The sequence below is a fragment of the Petaurus breviceps genome, unplaced genomic scaffold (genome assembly GCF_028583685.1).
Source record: "Petaurus breviceps papuanus isolate PSGF00001 unplaced genomic scaffold, PetGlider_PUasm1.0 118, whole genome shotgun sequence".
In the NCBI taxonomy this organism is placed as follows: domain Eukaryota; kingdom Metazoa; phylum Chordata; class Mammalia; order Diprotodontia; family Petauridae; genus Petaurus; species Petaurus breviceps.
In genome coordinates, this window is record NW_027185616.1 from 54,552 (window position 1) to 69,673 (window position 15,122).

Here is a 15,122-nt window from a genome sequence, read left to right on the forward strand (position 1 = left end):
TGGTATTTTGAACCTGGGAAGTTGCCTTTGCTTGGTATTACATTACAGACTTGAAGGCTAGAAGATGGGGATGAGGAGAGAACATATGCTGATCTGCCTCGGAGGAGGGAGTCTTCTCACAAGTAGTTCTTTACGTCAAAGAAATCACAGATGGAGTCTTAACCTTCCCTGTCAGCCCCTTCTTCCTAATACCCAAGTTCTCTCCATGCCCAATTCCTTGCCCCCCCCCCCCCATCCCTGCCCTCAGATCTGACCCAAGCTGTCAGGAAGCTAAGCATTTCTGCTCTAACCTTTTATGACGAGGGATTCAAAGGCTTTAGAGCCACATTAGTGATTAGGATGGTTTTGACTCAGACTATTTGGAAAGCTAGTTAGTTGGTGTGTGAGTGTGTGTGTGTGTGTGTGTGTGGTTGTGAAGCTATTTCCTGTCTTTTCCTGGGGGACATACAATAAGGGGGAAGGGAACACGCATTGATTGAGCACTGACTATATGCCAAATGCTGTGCTGAGTTCTTTACAAATATCTCATTTGGTGGATAAGACCTCCTTGATGTTGTGTTGTGTTGTGTAGGTGATGTGGCCCCAAAGTTGAGATGGGAGGGGGGAAGGAATATAGCTTGCATCACCTTGTGTTTCTTGTCACCACGCAGTTCTCATAATTTTGAATAGCTTCACAGTCCTTTTAGACTTGCTATTCACAATTTATAACCTTTTAATTATCTGTACTAGGAAACATTTATGTTTAGAGTTCTCAGCTACTTTTCTTCATACATATCATGGTTATAGGAGGGGACAATATTTAAAAACTTCTGCTGGGAAGAGAGACAATGTGGCTTAATGGAGAAAGAGTTAGCCTCACAGCCTGGAGACCTGGATTCCAGTCTCATTTCTGACACATACTAGCTGTGTGATCCTGGGCAAATCAAATCTCAGTGCCCTAGGCAACTCTTTAAGAATATAGATGACAGAGCAGTTACAAATCTGCACAGGTGGAGGGAGTTTCCTCTCTGGAGTTCTCTGCACCAAGGACACCAGAGGTCTGAACCAAAAGGGGAAAGATGTCAGGAAAGGAAATTGCCCAGAGGAAGTGAGTGTTGAGTGCCACATCTGCTAGCAATACTCTCATGCCAGAGTGGATCAGAAAGTGGAATCCTTTCAAGGAACTTTCATCAAGATGGTCTGGTGTCAGGGGATCTGGGTTCAAATATCACCTATAATATTTACAACCTGGGTGAACATGGACAAGTAAAAACACGGGCAAGTAATTTAATGGGGAATCATTATTCTCTCCTCTAAGAGAATGGGGTTGTACTAGTTGGCTTCTGAGGTTATGATCCTCTTAACCTAAATTCTAAAGACTTAAGATTCTCAAGTAGGAAGCTGACTCTCTTCTTGGGGAGGATTAGGACTCCTGCTGTTGTCTGCATTGCCAACTTAAACATAGCTATTGTGGGGACAGTGGTTATTTTTTTCCGTCAATTCTTTTACCCAGAGGATAATCTCAGAAATCAGCACTGCAGTGCAGATTGACTGAAATGATATTATGTGGAAGGTTGAATGGTTACAAATGGGCTGACTCAGCCAGTTGCTTTCGAACTGTGGTACTAAGTGAGCACCCTCAAGCAATAAAGAAATACTTTTTGACCTGCCATATCTGCACATTATCACCAAGCAAGTAATCTCACTGAAACAACACCAGAACTTTGATATCTTGTCTTATCGAATTTTCACACCACCTTTATGAGAGTAATAACAAAGACTTTTCTTTGGGCAGTGACATCCTTGGGAGACTGGAGATATGAGTGGGAGTGGTTGTTTTTTTTCCTACCATTTGTGTCATTGGCAAGGATTTATTTTTCATTAGCATGCATTTCTTTGGGTACAGTACTGCACAGTCATTTCTGATTTCTCTGTAACATTGCATATGATATTTTCTTACCATTTCTGTAAATTGAGCCTCCCTTAGTGTTTTTGAGGAGCGTGAGCCCCAGACATGTACAATCTCATCTTCATCCCATCCCTGAGAATATTGCAAGGGACAAGTTTCAATGTCCCAAATGCCTGCATGAGCAGGAATTTAAAGGGGATCTACTGAAAATCATTTTATGAGATGACTTTGAGGCTAAGTATAGAAATAGTTGTTTTAGATGGTTTCAGTTCAGAATTAAATTTATGATGGATTTTAGTGTTATAGACATGGGGGTGTATGGAATTTGATGAGGTACAGAGGCTGGAGGATCAGGCACCTTGTCATCTTGGTACAGAATATAGAACAAAGACATCCAGAAAAACATCTCTCATATAACCCAAATCTGAGTAAGGCCAGAGGTACCATTCTCAGTATTCTGAAGGGTTATATAAAGAGGATTGAACAGAAGACCATGTGGTGGAGACTTTTACATTTTATTTCTCTTTCCCCTCACCCCCATGTATTCTTCAATCCAAGGACGCTGGCCTCCTTGCTTTCCCTAGAGCAAGAAAACTGCATCTCTTGACTCTCAGCATTTGTATTGGCTGTGTCTCTATGCTAGCATACCCAGGATGGCTGTTAGTACAGGTTCTTTGATCTTCTTTTCTAAAGGAAAGCAACTCAAAAGGGATTAACAATCTTACTTTAATCAAACATATATATCATTTACTTAGTTTAGGGGAAAAGTCAGCACCCTGAACTTCAGAGAAAATACAGATAGAAATTACAAGCAGACAAAAAATACAGACAGAGAAAATAACACAATTCAAAAGAACAACAGACAGGAATTCTAGCTGTCTGACCATTACATACATACATAGTTAGTTACCAGAGAGAGAAGCATCAACAGCTGGGTTTTCTTTCTTTTTTTTTTTTTTGAGGGCAACTGGGGTTAAGTAACTTGCTCAAGGTCACACGGCTAGGGGTGTGTGTGTGTGTGTGTGTGTGTGTGTGTGTGTGTGTGAAGTGTCTGCAGTCCAGATTTGAACTCAGGTCCTCCTGGCTCCAGGGCCGGCGCTCTACTCACTGCGCCACCTAGCTGCCCCAACATCTGGGTTTTCAAAGTTGGGGGAAGGGGTGTTCAATGGCTACTCAGAGTCTCATCTGGCCAAATCACCTAACTCTTCCCATAAGTGAGCCCCAAAGAAAAACCTCACCTCAGAGTATATATACGCTTCTTCAGGGTCAGAGGGCATCACAACCTTCATGACCTACTGCCTAATTACAAAATAACAAAAGGTATGGGTCTTCCTGAAAAACAAGCCTCCCCTAAGCAAGCTTCTCTTATTGGGCTGCAAGTCAGGTCCATTAAGGGGGCAGGGAAGTTCTTCAAATTTCCTTACCATTACAGTCCCCCCATACTTGGAGTGCTCCCTCCTCATCTCTGCCTCCTAGCTCCTCTGACTTTCTTCAAGTCCCATCTAAAATCTTAGCTTCTTCAGGAAACATTTTCTGATCCCTCTTAATTCTAGTGCCTTTCCTCTATTAATTATCTCCCATTTATCCTGTCTATAGCTTGTCTGTATCTAGTTGTTTGCATGTTGTCTCTCCCATTTGCCTTGGTAGCTTCTTGAGGGTAGGCACTACCTTTTGCCTTCCTTAGAATCTCCAGCACTTAGCATATGCCTGGACTGTAGTAGACACTTAATAAATGCTTATTGACTGACTGACTCTCTTATTTTAGAAGGATAGCTGTGTGGGATCCTGAGCAAATCGCTTAACATCTTAGTGCCTCAGGAAACTCTCTAAGAGTGTAAGTTGAAGAGAAGGTGAACTGTCATTGGTAGGAGTTTCCTCACCCCAGTGAAATCCCAGGTCCTGACTGAAAAACAGATATGCACAGCAACTTTATGGGAATTTATGGCATCCTTCTGAATGTACAGAGAATGGAGTTTAATGTTATTTATGTCCCAAAGTCCATTGATATGGGACTCTTTCCTCACTGGTAGAGATGAATATCCTGAGCCCGCATAAGGTCTTATGAGTACAGATTGAACAGACTCATAAGGAATTCATGATGAAGTCAATGTGACTGTCCTTGGGGCCCAGGGTGACCTTTTTCCTTGGCTCCACTTCAGTTTTCCAAAGCTCTATCAGAAGATTTTACATTTCTTATGACCGATGCTACATCCTCTTTGCTAGCACATCAGACATGAGCATGGCCATCTGATGCATAATAATAACGAAAGATAGATCCATTATTCTGATGATTACCTGGTGGAGGTATTCTTGTGACAGGCTTTCCTGTTCGCCATTCCTTTCTTCACCATTCTGACACACCAGGGAGAAGAGGATTGTTCTCTGCTCCATTTATTACCTCATTGTCTCAGCTTCTGGGACTCAGGCTCAGCACTGGGGTGCTCCTGTCCTGCTTTGCTCCTATGGCCTACACTTGAGTAGGCCTTGGAGCTTGCTGAGGCTGAGCCTCTGGATTAGATTGATCCTTGAAGCTCAGGAGTATGTTCTCAATTTGGACATTGGTTGGCAATGGTTTCTATGTCTGCATTATTCTGATGACATTCGTTTCATGAAGGTCATAGAACAAGCCCTCGAATAATCTCTATGGGGTAACTTTTCCTACATTCTCAGAATCCACAGTGCATATCTATATGTCTCTATAATTGTTGCTTCACCCTGAGGAAGAACTAAGTAGGACTTTCTTTTTAGTACTGCAGAATATGAGATAAAATTGGTATAGGGGTCTTCTGATTCATCCCCTTCAAATGTCTGTATACTTTCATACCAGGTGACATTTGACCTTGCCTCTTTTTTTTTCTTTTAGCAAATAATTCCATTTATCTAATAGTAAGACAGAAATCAGAGGAAGTATATATAGGAGAATATACTCCAGACAATACAGAGTAAAGGAACTCTCCCAATGGGAGCAAGGTAACTCAGCTTACCCAGGAGATAGAGTCCCCATCTCACCCAAGAGGAAGTTCCCCAAAGTCTCTGTTATAGTAAACTGGGGATAGGGACATGATGAAGATTTCTATTTCCTCTCATATTTACTTCTTCCCAGAGTAATTTTCTTCAGCAACCTGAAGTGAGGTCAGCATTGTCCATCTTCTCTCTTGAAGTCAGAAGCCAGAAATGTCAGACTGCAGAACCCAGAGAAACTTGAAGAAAACTCCAGGAAGACTGAAGGAACTTGAACTCTCTGGGCAACTCTGCCCTGCCCCTCATGTGGGCAAGAGACATTGATCTCCACCAACAAGGAGAGAGTCCAATACCAATGGGCTTTGGGATTGGAATTACATTTATATATCTGGAATTAAAACCCCCCCACAAAACTCTCATATTCTATTTGCCGCTATGGCCATCATGTTTATGTGTGTCTTATACTCCCTGGCAGATCATATTGATTCCATGAGAGCAGGACCCATAAATTAATTATCTTTTTCTCTCTCCCAGTGTTTTTTGTATAAGAGGCATTTAATGATTAAAGGAGTGAGTAAATAAATGAAGAATGTAAGCTCTTTTAGGGCAGGAAGTTTCTTTTTTGTCTTTATATTCTGAACACCTAGCAAAGTGTCTGGTATTTGAATTGAAATGAATAAAGAGTTTGAGTCCCCTGCCAAAGGGAAACATGAAGACAATATTATTTTGTTCTCCTTTGCATGATATCTATCTTTACCTTGTTAATAATGGAAAAATCACTAGATTTGGAATCAAGAGACTTTGAATCCTTGATGCAACATGCCACTAGTTGTGAGATCAAAGGCAAGTTCTGATCCTCTTTCTTCATTTGTAAAATGGGAATAATAATGCTGCATCACTTCCCAAAATCAGAAATTAAGAAATTTCACTCCACAAATAGTCTTGGGAACTTTTTTCTTTTTTTTTTTGTCATTCAGCCTGTTAGGATATCATAGTCACCTGTGCAGAGGAGTGACCTCTGGTCTTTTGGAATATTTTGTATGGTCTGGTGATGGATGAAGGAGCCAGTGCCCCTGTTTCTAAATAGGGAGAGGGACCACTGAGGGTGGGGAATCTGTGGCCTTGAGGTCACATGTGGCCTTCTAGGTCCTTGGGTGCAGCCTTTTGACTGAGTCCAAGTTTTACTGAACAAATCCTTTTATTAAGGGGATTTGTTCTGTGAAGTTTGAATTCGGTCAAAGGGCCACACTTGAGGACCTAGAGGGTCACATGTGATCTCAAGGCCGCATGTTCCCCAGCCCTGGACCAGACAGTTACAGTGATTTTACTGGTGCAGAGCAGCAGTTCTCAAAGTGTAGTCCTCAGACTCCTGAGGATTTCTAAGACCCTTTCAAGGGTTTGTGAAGTCAAAACTATCTTCATAATAATACTAATTTGTTATTTGCTTATTAAGATGTGCCTCCCTTTCCCAACTACATAACTGCGTGATGCTGAATTTTCTTCATATACCTCAACCGAAACAACATATGGCAACAGACTAGATTTGTGAGCCGATATGAGCCTCCAGTTGTCTTCTATTAATCCAGGCATTAAAGTAATTTGCAAAAATATGGAAAACAATGCCATTCTTCTCATTTTTTTGTTTTAGAATATTTAGTTACTTTCCATAAAAATATTTTATGTTAATATGTAATGCATTTATTAAAGACTAAATAATTTTTTTTGTTTGTTTTTTGGAGGGGGAAAAGCAAGGTAGTTGGGGTTAAGTGACTTGCCCAAGGTCACATGGCTAGTAAATGTTAAGTGTCTGAGGCCGAATTTGAACTCAGGTCCTCCTGACTACAGGGCTGGTGCTCTATTCACTTTGCCACCTAGCTGCCCCAGGACTTAACAAATTTTTTTTTTTAATGATCAATTTAAATTTCTAATATGGCAAATATCAATGGATATGACCCACATAAACAAAAACTCTTTGGGAGCCTCAGCAACTTTTAAGACTATAATGTGGTCATGTATAAACTATATTGGATTGCTTACTGTTTCAGGGAGGGAGTGGAGAAGGAGTGGGAATAGAATTTAGAATTCAAACCTTAAAAAAAAAGTTAAAGTTGTTTTAATATGTAATTTGAGGAAAATAAATTTTTTTAAAAAGAGCCTAATGTGGTCTGGAGACCAGAAAGTTTGAAGATTGCAGTAATGAAGAACTTTCTAGTGAGGGAACTCCTTTTTACCAATGTAATTTGGCCCCTTCTCTGCAACTTCTAGTCTTAGGGAGTGTTCCCAGAGCATAGAGAGTACTCTCTTCCTTCTTCCTTTTTTCACTTTCCTGCCCCCTCAAACATTGATAATGCAGAAAATGGTAGATCTGGAAGTGTAGATGACAAGATCATCATTCTAGAGTGAGAAAGAGCCTCAAGAAGCCATCAAGTAAATCTCTTCATTTTAAAGGGAACCTCTGAGGCCAAGTGACTTGCCCAAGGTCATTGTGTAACAAGCTTCAGAGACATGAACCCAGGTTCCCTGACGCCTGAGCCTATGGTCTTTCCACTCTATTATATTGCTTCCTTCACATTGCTTTCTCCACCAGTCACTGATCTGGAATGCCTCAGAAGTAAGGAAAACTTTTGCACAAATCAGAAATGGTACCTTTCCTATACAAAAGGGGAAATCTGGGAAGCCAATTTTAGAGTTACTAGGTAACCTCTCCTTCTCCCATATGCATACCCATTGATTTGATGTAGACTTGTAGGGAAAAAGGCTTTAAGTATTATAGAACCATAAAGTATTACTAGTATACACGAAGCATCTTTAGTAATAAAAAGGACATAGTTTATAGACACACATAAAGTCAGACTTTAATACTTAAAAAATCAGATTTATCACTAATGTGAGACTTCTGGATACATATATGAGCTGAGGTAGGAGAAGAGGAGGATAATGTCGATCTCTACTGTGGCAAATCTTGGCTTTATAAACTTTACAACTGTAAATGACATAAAGATCACTTAGACCAGTCCTTTCATATTACAGATGAGGAAACTGAGGCACAAGGCGGTAAAGTGATTTGTACAAGTTCACGGTGGTAAGTAGGGGAGCTGGCATTTGAACTGAAGGCCTCTCCCTCCAAATCCAGTTCTCAAAGGATTTTCAGTTTAATACCTAATCCCCATTCACATCTGGGTTGTCTTTTTTTTTTTTTTTTACCTCTCAGCCATTTCAAAGCCAAGTTGAATGTCATGTTGAACAAGGCTTTGGATCTGTTGGCCACATGGGGCTAACCCCGTGCTAATGGTTCCAGCTAAACTAGCTTGATCTCAGGAAGGATTCTATACCAGAAAACACAGGTATGGGAAATCCTGGGATATTGCTCTCTGGAGGAGAGGCTAAACAACTATAAAAAATTCCTGTACTTCCCCCCTCTTCCCCACCTTATTCATGGAGAGGAGGGATTGGTGCTTCCTTCAGAGACTTTTATCTGAGTTGCACTCTTCAATTGTAGCTCAGAAAGTGGTGTCTGTATTTAATTTTCATCTGATACAGATTCTTGAGCTTCTAACTCTGTTCCTGGGTCTGGGTATCATCTGAAGTCACAATTTCATTGATGGACCTGGTTTAACACAATTCTCAGGAAAAGGGCAGAGAGGGAATTTCTGGCCTGCTCTGTGTCTAAATTCATGGAATCTTGGAGGCTGCAACAAGACTTCTTGGGCTAAAGAAAGCCCCAGCCTGGGATCTTTCACTAGGAAAGTCACTAAGGGTAGAAGTGAACTTAGAAGTCATCTTATCCCCACTGTTTCATTGTACAAATGAAGTTTTTGTATCTGATCCATTGTACTCCATGGATACACACACAGTTATCAGGGTTGACCCTAAACTATAGGAAGTGGAGTGTGACATCTCCCAAACCCTGCGCTTCCAAGGTTCTTGATATGACATCCCCGATTATAGCTATGATACTTCAGTCCTGGAATGTCCTCTCTCTCCTTTTCATCTACAGAAATCCTACTTACCTATGCTTTAAGGTGCAGCTCAAAAGACTCATGCTCTGTGAAATTGGCTCACAGGCTCACATCCACACCCTCCCTCGCTCCCATAACAATCAGAAATTATCTTTCCTTCCTTAAACTTTGGATGGAACTTTGTACCTGTTTTTATGCTTTTATCATATTATATTCTCCAGAATTTAATTTCAATTAGATCCTACAAACATTTATTAAGTTCCTACTATGTGCCAAGTATGTTAGTCCTACTATATGCAAGAGTGTTTTAGACCTTGAGAATACAAAGATAAACTCTGCTCTCAAGGAACTTGCCTTCTACTGGATGGTACACAACATAAAGAATATTCGGAGAGTACTTTGCTAATAACTGGGGGGCAGGGGAATCTGGAAAAGTCTTGTGTAAAAGAAGTCCCCCAAGTTGCAAGGTGAAGGAACCTTTCCAAGAGGTAGAGGTGAGATCAGAGCAAATTCCAGGCACGGGGAACTTGTGCAAAGGCATGCAAGTGGGTGATGGGATGTCGAGTGCAGGGGGACAACTAGCAAGCTAATTAGGCAAGAAGGGAGAGCATGAGGAGTAATATTTGTGTAGCACTGCCTACTTGTGCATGCATTAAATTCCCCATTACATTGTAAGCTCCATGGAGTAAGGGACCATTTGCACGTAGGAAGTATTTAATAAATGGTTGTCAAACGAATGAATAAAGCAGTGAACCATTCTTAAAATAGGGTTCTCAGCGATTGAAATGCAGACGGCATAATTCTGATTGTGGATGAGTCAGTTTCCGATTGTAAAGTTCCCTCAAGGTACAGTCCCTGACCGTGGCGCACAAATGGTTCTCTTCTCTTAATGCTAACGATCCTGAGCTTGAATTTATAGAATCTGAGCCAGCACTAATGTATAGTAAGTCACGACTTTAGAGGTTTTAGTGGAACTTAAGGACAAATACTGCCTTTAAATCATATTTGTAAAATGTAGGTGAAGTGGGGGAAGTTTCCTTCAAGGTTACACACAGAGACCAGGTATATCCTATATACCCTGCCATGGATATGAGTGGACACACCTGCATCTAAGGAACAGCACGGTTAAATGGATAGAGTGCTAGACTCTATCGGGGTTGGGGTCAGGACATGCTAGGTTCGAATTTCACTGCAGAGACTTACCAGTGTGTCATCCCGGCCAAGTTACTTGACCTCTGCCAGTCTCAGTTTCCTTATCCATAAAATAGAAATCACAATTACATCGGTCTCATAGGATTATTATGTCAAGTCAAATGAGATGTTTTATATACACACACATACATACACACATGCAGATACACACATACATATACATTCACATATAAACACATATACACATACATATGGGACAGCTAGGTGTTACAGTGGGTAGAGCAGCAGGCCTGGAGTCAGGAAGACCTGAGTTCAAATCTGAACTCAGATACTAGCTGTGTGACCCTGAACAAGTACTTCATTTAAGCCTGTTTGCCTCAGTTTCCTCATCTGTAAAATGAGCTGGAGACGGAAGTGGCAAACAGCTCCAGTATCTTTGCTAAGAAAACCCCAAAGGCGGTTGCCAAGAATCAGGCACAACTGAAACAAGTGAACAACAACAAAATACATGTATACATACATGTACATACAAGTATATAAACACACACATACACTATACATACATATGTGTATATGTATGTAAAAAGCACTTTGTAAAGCATAAGTCACTGAATCAATGTATTATTATTACACATACATCCAGATAACTACCCTACTGTACCCCCATCATGCTTGTATTTCTGAATCAATCCATACAGCTGTATGTCATTTTATACTTACTGTTCTGTAGCTTTGTAATTATTCTCATGTTGTTTGGGAAATAATAGTAATTGCTAAGAATTATTTAGAGCTTTAAGGTTTGTAAGGTGCTTTACATATATTTTCTTATCAAGCCTCCCAACAACCCTGTCAGGACTGTGCTATTATGCCCATTTTGCAGATCAGGGAATTGAAGGTAAGAGAGGTCAAGTGACCTACCCAGGGTCACACAGCTAAATAAATATTTGAGCAAGGATTTGAACTCAGGCATTCCTGTCTCCAGGCCTGGCACTCTATCTACTGTGCTATCTCACTGTACGTATGAATTCTTTCTCCTCAATTAAATTGTAGCATCTTATAGGGACTATTGGGAGTAACTAGGTGGTGCCACAGGGCATAGAATGCCAGGCATGGAGTCAGGAAGACTCATCTTCCTGAGTTCAAGTCTGACCTCAGATGCTCACTACCTGTGTGACCCTGGGCAAGTCACTTTACCCTGTTTGCCTTAGTTTCCTCATCTGTAAAATGAATTGAAGAAGGAAATGGCAAATTACTCCAGCACCTTTGTCAAGGAAACCCCAAATGGAGTCTGGAAGAGTCAGACACAACTGGAATGACTGAATGACAATAGGGATTATTTCTCTCATCTTCTACAGGTGTTATTCGATAAATAAATTCCTGTTCACTAAAACATATGGTGGAACTTAGAGATTAAAAGTCAGTACTCAGTCACCTCTCTTTACTCTACTCTTAGTACTGTCCTCTAATGTAGTCTAACCTTTTGTAGCAGCAAACACCCCAGCGTCCCCAGGGTGGCTGCCAGCATAGGTTCTTGGATCTGCTTTGATAAAGGAAAGCAACTCAAAATGGGTTAACAAGCTTACTTTAATCAGTCAAATATGTATCATTTACCTAGTTCAGGGGAAAAAGGTCAGCACCCTGAACTTCAGAATATACAGACAGAATTATTAAGTAGACAGGTTTCCAAACTGTCCAACCATTACATCCATACTTTGTCAACATCTGGGTTTTTCAATGACGGGGGTGGGGGGCTCTCAACAATGGCTTCCCAGAGTCTCATCTGATCAAATCACAGAACACTTCTCAAAGTGAGCCCCAAATCAACATCTGGGTTTTTCAAAGCCAGGGGGCTCTCAACAAAGGCTTCCCAGAGTCTCACCTGATCAAATCACACAATACTTCTCAAACTGAGCCCCAAAACAAAGCCTCAAATCAGTGTTTATATAGCCTTCTCCTGTGTCGGAGAATGTAACAACCTTCTGGACCCACTGGCCAATCAAAAAGTATCTCCTGAAAAACAAGCCTCCCACCCCAGGCTCCAGGTGCACTTTAGCCTAGGGGCAGGGAAGATCTTAAAAATTTACATTCCCATTACACCTTCTCATACAGATTTTATTACTCACATATAATTTGTCCTTCACATTTTTTTTTAAGTTGGGGGTAGGAGTGAGTTGGGGGCCTATGATTTCATTGGCACAGGGAACTTTCAATGTGGAAATTCCCTTTATTAATGCAGATCAGTAACTGTGATCTAGCTTATAGTCTTAGAAGGGTACTTTGTGCCCTGAGAGGTGAATGATTTCCCCTGGGTCACACAACCAATATATGTCAGAAGCAATATTTGGACCTTAGTCTTCCTGACCCTGAGGCTGGCTCTCATCCAATGAGCCTTACTGCCTCTTATACTACCATATTATATCTTCACCTATTTTTCTCTCAGTCTCTTACTATGTCTGCATAATTCAGATATTTAGATACCTTATTCAGATATTTAGATATCTTAACAATGACTTTTTGTTTCCATCTGGAAATTCGGTGCCATGAAGACATAATCCAAGTGTGGGACTGTCTCTGTTACACATATGCTTCAAACTGAATTCTTTTCCTTTTAAGTCCTGTTCCAATAGAATCTCTCAATTGGAAGCACCCTGCCCCCCCCCCAACCCCTGCAATGAACATATCTTGGTTAGAACAGTTGTGAAAAAAGCCAACTATTGGTTTCATTGTTTTCTAGAATGACACAATCAAAGAGGAAAATGGCCAACCGAAATCGTTAATCTGAGAAGGTGATTTGGAGGCTGAAGAAAGCTTGCACTCCAGTAGCTTTGCCTTTCCCTCATTACTTCCCTTCTCCCTTACTACCTTTCTAATTTAATCTTCAATTCCTTGCAAACCACCCATTACTAACCACAGAAAAACAGTGATTAATTCTGAATGTTCTGATAAATTGGTCACTTGTAAGACCAATGGATAAACCAACAAGCAGTCCACATGCTGTCCATACAGAGTCAAGAGGATGGCCTGTAGCTGGTTGGGTAGATGGAACCCCTATTACAGATTTATGGTAGGGCATTCACAGTAGTCACACAGTATGGGCAGACATAGATGTATTGTGAACTATATTGTTGGAGGCAATACCAACATTGAATGGATGTTAGATCTCTGTTAAATCATAGATCCAATGGTGTATTGGCTTATTAGAGCTCTGAATGAAACCGTTTTCTGGTTTGGGGCATTGGGCATCTAAGGTCTCAGCAGAGTGATATCAGGCAAATCACTTCTGAGAATGGTTCCCAAATTAGTCCCCCTAACATGCTTTTCTTCATAAAGTACAACTGCAGGAAACATACTTAACCTGAAATGAAGTACATATTAGAGAAAGGTTCTCTCTGTAGCGTTATCTATTATCCTAATGAGCAAGAAAAGAAAGGGGAGGGAACTCTCACTCTACAGCTATTATTACCTCCACGATAGAGTTGACATACACAGGCTCATTATTGCGTAATGTTTTATTCAACAAAATAACTTTAATGTTGTAGCTTAAATTGAATTCGCTAAAACATCTTCATCTCCTGCGTAATGTGCCTCGAGTGTCTGCTTGGTGCCTGCATTTTCCCTAGAATTATAGTGCTGAAGCTATGGAAATGGCAAAATTATATGCAATCTGCAAAACAATGTAGCTGTAATGTGGTAATTGGCCTTCCACATAATTAAAGAAACATTTCCTCATCAGAGCTGTTCCATCAGAGACCTAAAGGCTATCATTGTACAAATCATCCACTTAGTAAAAAAACCTTTCTTCTAGTAGCCTATAAAATCTGGTTATGCAAACAAATTTGCTTATTTGGTAGCATTAATGACTTGTCACCATTAAAAACCAAATCAAAGTGACTGAACTATAATCTGGTTCCTCTGGGGTTGAATGTCACTTCTGGTTCTGCCAGCTGGGAGCATTTTCACTTATTAAGAAGTACTCATAGGTAGCCTCCAGACATAGAGAAGGGCTGCAAAAAGCAACCTGTGTATTTCCAGCTTGTTAATCAATAGAAAATCACTGCAACTGGATTAGGGCCTTGTACCTGGCAGAGACCTATTATGGAAAATTGAATTGGTTTCTCACACTTGATAGTGACACTGCTTGGACCCAGAGGCTCATTTGGTAGACACATGGCAGAAAATTGCCCCGGAGGGTGCAACATCTCGATTCTCTGAGTGGTGCTGAGAGATTTTAATTGAGACCTTCCTGATAGTTTAACCACAGGCACTGGAGTAATATGCAAGCAGTGGCTTCACTGGAAACTAAAGGGAAAAATGATTGAAAACCAAACGAACATAAAAATTAAACAGAATAGAAACCCTCAAAATTCATCACTCAGATAACTTTACTTCCTATCATAAAGGAAAGTAGATGGACAAAAGAAACACTTGAGTGAAATGCCTTTGTGTGGAAGTGTGCATTCTTACTAATGGAAGAAGCCACTCTGGGGAAGGTTCCAGGAATGAGTGAAAGGTGTTTGCCTCATTTGGTTACGTCAACCCTACAAACCGGGCCTCTAACCTGTGGCCTCTAACCAGGGAGCCAAACAGTGCAGGCTAGAGAAAGGAGAGTCAGGAAGCAAAAACAAGTTTAATTTCAAAGTGCAAGCAAGGATACAAGTGCCAGGGCCCCACCTCCTGTGTGTGTGTGTGTGTGTGTGTGTGTGTGTGTGTGTGTGTGTGTGTATGTGTGTGTAGAACCCATTTAGTGTGGCCAAATCTCAATACTTGTACTAATGGTTGTGCAGTGAGCTGTAGCCCTGACAATGAGGGATAACAAAAACTATGTGACAAGTTTGATTCATGACAAGAACATACATAGAACAAGTGTTTGTCTAAGTTCAGAGAACACCTGCTGCTGGTCAAAGCAATACAATCATAATATGAAAAAATTCTGGGATTTTGCTGTGACACAGATCATTCAGAGGGTGAGCCCAAAGGATTGTTGTTATGCCAAGCTCAGGGTGCAGCTTGCTTGCTGGGTCTTAGCTTTGGAAACAGGGTGTCTCTCTCTCTCTCTTTGCCTTTTTGGAGGGCAATTGGGGTTAAGTAACTTGCCCAAGGTTACACAGCTAGTTTTGTGTGTGTGTGTGTGTGTGTGTGTGTGTGTGTGTGTGTGTGTGTGT

At 40.9% G+C, this 15,122-nt stretch overlaps 1 long non-coding RNA gene across 1 annotated transcript in view; it reads left to right on the top strand.

Annotated features, from left to right (window-relative positions):
* The window catches only part of LOC138161129 (uncharacterized), a 37,086-nt gene extending 31,518 nt beyond the window's left edge, over positions 1–5,568 (top strand). The window contains exon 2 of the long non-coding RNA XR_011168281.1: positions 4,992–5,568. This is a non-coding gene — a long non-coding RNA (uncharacterized lncRNA). The remainder of the gene's footprint in view (positions 1–4,991) is intronic.
* The last annotated feature ends 9,554 nt before the right edge of the window (positions 5,569–15,122 follow it).